The sequence below is a fragment of the Pseudophryne corroboree genome, chromosome 6, assembly GCF_028390025.1.
Source record: "Pseudophryne corroboree isolate aPseCor3 chromosome 6, aPseCor3.hap2, whole genome shotgun sequence".
Classification (NCBI taxonomy): Eukaryota; Metazoa; Chordata; class Amphibia; order Anura; family Myobatrachidae; genus Pseudophryne; species Pseudophryne corroboree.
The window spans coordinates 302,204,963-302,210,467 of NC_086449.1; positions in this window are offsets into that span (position 1 = coordinate 302,204,963).

A 5,505-nucleotide genomic window follows, 5' to 3' on the forward strand; every position below is an offset into this window, starting at 1 on the left:
ACCGAACAATTGCGGCCCACTCTCGACATTTAGCCACTGCGTGACACTACTAGATGGGCCAGATGGTTGTGTCACTTGGCTTAGTCATACAACTACCTCATTGCAATTCTTTTTCTTCTTTGCATGATGTGCTATTTGGGGTCTTTTTTTTATATATCTGCCCTCCTGTTTGCCACTACAGTGCCACGCCTAGACGGGTCAATTGTTTGTGTCGCTTGGCTTAGTTATACAACTACCTCATTGCAATTCTTTTTCTTCTTTGCATGATGTGCTGTTTGGGGCCTTTTTTATATATCTGCCCTCCTGTCTGACACTGCAGTGCCACTCCTAGATGGGCCAGGTGTTTGTGTCGGCCACTTGTGTCGCTTAGCTTAGTCACACAGCTACCTTATTGCGCCTCTTTTTTTCTTTGCATCATGTGCTGTTTGGGGACAATTTTTTTGAAGTGCCATCCTGCCTGACACTGCAGTGCCACTCCTAGATGGGCCAGGTGTTTGTGTCGGCCACTTGTGTCGCTTAGCTTAGTCACACAGCGACCTTGGTGCGCCTCTTTTTTTCTTTGCATCATGTGCTGTTTGGGGACAATTTTTTTGAAGTGCCATCCTGCCTGACACTGCAGTGCCACTCCTAGATGGACCAGGTGTTTGTGTCGGCCACTTGTGTCGCTTAGCTTAGCCATCCAGCGACCTTGGTGCACCTCTTTTTTTCTTTGCATCATGTGCTGTTTGGGGACAATTTTTTTGAAGTGCCATCCTGCCTGACACTGCAGTGCAACTCCTAGATGGGCCAGGTGTTTGTGTCGGCCACTTGGGTCGCTTAGCTTAGTCACACAGCTACCTCATTGCGCCTCTTTTTTTCTTTGCATCATGTGCTGTTTGGGGACTATTTTTTTGAAGTGCCATCCTGCCTGACACTGCAGTGCCACTCCTAGATGGGCCAGGTGTTTGTGTCGGCCACTTGTGTCGCTTAGCTTAGTCACACAGCGACCTTGGTGCGCCTCTTTTTTTCTTTGCATCATGTGCTGTTTGGGGACAATTTTTTTGAAGTGCCATCCTGCCTGACACTGCAGTGCCACTCCTAGATGGGCCAGGTGTTTGTGTCGGCCACTTGTGTCGCTTAGCTTAGCCATCCAGCGACCTTGGTGCACCTCTTTTTTTCTTTGCATCATGTGCTGTTTGGGGACTATTTTTTTGAAGTGCCATCCTGCCTGACACTGCAGTGCCACTCCTAGATGGGCCAGGTGTTTGTGTCGGCCACTTGGGTCGCTTAGCTTAGTCATCCAGCGACCTCAGTGCAAATTTTAGGACTAAAAATAATATTGTGAGGTGTGAGGTGTTCAGAATAGACTGAAAATGAGTGGAAATTATGGTTATTGAGGTTAATAATACTATGGGATCAAAATGACCCCCAAATTCTATGATTTAAGCTGTTTTTGAGGGTTTTTTGTAAAAAAACACCCGAATCCAAAACACACCCGAATCCGACATAAAATTTTCAGGGAGGTTTTGCCAAAACGCATCCGAATCCAAAACACGGCCGCGGAACCAAATCCAAAACCAAAACACAAAACCCGAAAAATGTCCGGTGCACATCACTAATTTTCAGCAAAAAGGATGCTACACCACTCGTTGCAGGTCACTTACACCCGGCATCTTGTGCCACGTGGTGTATTGAGGCTGGGTGTATGAGGACAAACCTGTATATTCATTTGACATACAAAAACACCCTAAGGACAACCATTTCTCTTACCAGTACAACCTGATTAGAGCATATAACATGAGTCCACCTCTGAAATACTGGGATGAAGAAAGTCCGGCTCCTGATTGTAGTGTGGTGGAGGTTGAGAACTTGGATGTCTGTGGGACACACAATGCATTTTGAAAAGAGACTTCTTTATTGAAGGGTAACTAATACAATCTTAATTACATCTGGTGGTTTGGGGGACCACTCATAATTACTACTTATTCTGGTCTTATACCAATAAGTAAAAAAGAAGATGGGTATAGCAGGAGCGTTTTAATAGCGGAGAGGGTTGTGTGCAGGCTCAGTGTGGGCCCCCTCCTCTCTTGCAGTAAGTAGACTCTGGCTTTATGCTCAGGTCTCTGGAAACAAGGCGCTCAGAGGCGTCACTAGGGTTGGTGTCACCCAGTGTGGTAACTCATGGTGTCACCCCCTCATTGACCATACCGCACATGCTCACAAAGTAAGATGCACAGGGCAGCTATGCGGCATTGTGGGGTTATCAACTTGGCATTGTGGGGGAATGCCGTCATAAATGGAGATGGGTTCGGGGCACGTGGATGCTGCGACATGGTGGCATGTTTCCCTAAATCAGCGATGCAATCACAATTGTATTGTGATTGCATCACTGGCTGCCAATAGCATGCTGGGTGGCTTTGCCGTGTGCTGGGTGTCCCCAAGAATACGAGAGATAGCAGTTGCAGTTTTGTATTTTGGCAAAACTGCAGCTGGTGCTTAAAAAGGCACCTAGGCCAGCATACAATTACATGCGGATTTTTTTGGGCTATCCAATTAGGTCACCTGAAATACAAAAAGTAAATTTTCTCCCAAAAACACACAGGTTCAGTGAAACCTGTGTGTTTTCAACAGCCCTGTATTTGGACAAAAACTGGGCTGTTTTCAGGGATTTTGCTTCACCTGAGGCAGGTGGAACAAATCCCCAATAAGCTGCAGCTCATGATGGCTTTTTGGGGTTAATTCACTGGCGTTTCTATAATGGGTGCAGTGTGTGCGGTACACACGGGCCCCTGCATCCATTTTCTCAGCAGAAAAAACGGCTGCTTTTGATGTTTAGGGTGCACCACTTGCTCGTACTTAGCAGCGGGTGATTCTATACCCCACCCACATACTGGCAAAAGGTATAGCATAAGGTGGCCGCTAACATGTACCAGCAAATATGTGGCATATGTCATTATTTGCCCATGCAGGCTGTACTATGTTGGGAAGACGGAATGCCAATTGAAGGTACGTCTTACCCAGCATAGATCAGCCATCAGAGCAGCCCTGATAATGGGCGATAGCGAACAACCAGTGGCACGCCACTTTGCGACACATAAACACAACCTGGCCAGTTTGAGATACAAAGCCATAGATCACGTTCCAGCACCCCGACGGGGAGGAAACAGGGGGAAGCTGTTATTACAATTAGAATCCAGATGGATTTTCCGCCTAGATTGTGTGGCACCCAAGGTCCTGAATGAATCACTCACCTTGAGTCATTCTCTATAAGTTTACCTGCTCCTTTAGCATGGGTCTAGCAAGCCTGAGCACGATGCATAAACATGCTTCCAAAGCTGTTGTCCAAAAATAATGTACAGGAACTTTTCAAGTTTTCGAGGTAGTTTAAAAATTTTTTTATGATGACTTTTAGGTTGTTGGCATGGTTACACATACTGCTGAATAAGTTATCTGTACAGAATTACTCTTTGCACTAAAATTGAATTTCACATACACTTTATTCACTACTGCTACTTGTTTGTCTGATAACATGCAGGGTAAGCAGTACCTGCTCTTATATATTATTTTTGTGCACTGTGAGGACTTTAATGTAATCCTCTTTTGTTTATAGCTGGTTTCCATGGCCCCCGGAGCAGGACGGGTGCTGTCAGTTCTGGTGCAACGGACGGAGCCGCGGACGGAAGTGCCCGCTGCAGGAAGGCGGCCTGAGGGACCGGGAGCCCGCTAACACAAACGGGGAGGGGGTAAGTCCATTTGTGTATTTAAGGCCACTATTTCACTATGCTTTGTCTGAAGAAGGGGAGACATCCCCAAAACGTCACTCATAATAAAGCACACCCCACGGGGCTTTTATGCACGTTTACCATAGAAGCCAAGTCCTTGAGTGCCGCCCACTGCACTGGATATCTACATTGGCGGGGATTGCACCCCATGGGAGGGCACCGGAGCCGGTAATTGGATGACCGGAGTGCCGGAATTCACTGCTTTCCCATATATATATATATATATATATATATATATATGGGAAAGCAGTGAATTCCGGCACTATATATATATACAGTGGGGATCAAAAGTTTGGGCACCCCAGGCAAAAATTCATTTTAATGTGCAAAAAGAAGCCAAGTAAAGATGGAAAAATCTCCAAAAGGCATCAAATTACAGATTAGACATTCTTATAACATGTCAAAAAAAGTTTGATTTTATTTCCATCATTTACACTTTCAAAAGAACAGAAAACTAAAAATGGCGTCTGCAAAAGTTTGGGCACCTTGCAGAGTTAATACCTTGTACTGCCCCCTTTGGCAAGTATCACAGCTTGTAAATGCTTTTTGTAGCCAGCCAAGAGTCTTTTAATTCTTGTTTGCAGTATCTTCACCCATTCTTCCTTACAAAAGTCTTCCAGTTCTTTGAGATTCCTGGGCTGTCTGTGATGCACTGCTCTTTTAAGGTCTATCCATAGATTTTCAATTATGTTGAGGTCAGGAGATTGTGAAGGCCATGGCAAACCCCTAAGTTTACGCCTTTTGATGTAATCCACCGTGGATTTTGAGGTGTATTTAGGATCATTATCCATTTGTAGAAGCCAGCCTCTCTTTAACTTCAGCTTTTTCACAGATGGCATCAAGTTAGCGTCCAAAATTTGCTGGAATCTTATTGAATCCATTTTTCCTTCTACTCGTGAATGTTCCCTGTGCCACTGGCTGCAATACAACCCCAAAGCATGATTGATCCACCCCATGCTTAACAGTTGGACAGAGGTTCTTTTCATTAAATTCTGTGCCCTTCCTTCTCCAAACGTACCTTTGCTCATTCCGGCCAAAAAGTTCTATTTTAACCTCATCGGTCCACAGAACTTTATTCCAAAATGCATCAGGCTTGTCTATATGTTCATTTGCAAACTTCAAACGCTGATTTTTGTGGTGAGGATGTAGAAGAGGTTTTCTTCTGATGACTCTTCCATGAAGACCATATTTGTACAAGTATCTCTTTATAGTGGAATAGTGTACCACAACTCCAGTGTCTGCCAGATCTTCCTGGAGGGATCGTGCAGTCAAACGTGGATTTTGATTTGCTTTTCTCACAATTTTGCGAGCTGTTCTGTCTGATATTTTTCTTGGTCTTCCAGATCTTGCTTTAACTTCCACTGTTCCTGATGACTGCTATTTCTTAATTACATTCCGAACAGAGGATATGGGCATCTGATAACGCTTTGTTATCTTCTTATAGCCTTCTCCTGCTTTGTGAGCGTCAACTATTCTCAGTTTCAGTGTTCTACACAACTGCTTAGAGGAACCCATGGTGCTGATTGTTGGAGCAAGGTCAGATGAGTCTGGGCTTTTAAAACCTTTGAGATTGACATCACCTGGTCTTTCCAGACGATGATTGAGAACAATCCATGACACTACCAGGTCTCAGCTGTCCAAAGGGGGCAGTACAAACTATTAACTCTGCAGGGTGCCCAAACTTTTGCCGACGCCATTTTTTGTTTTCTGTTCTTTTGAAAGTGTAAATGATGGAAATAAAATC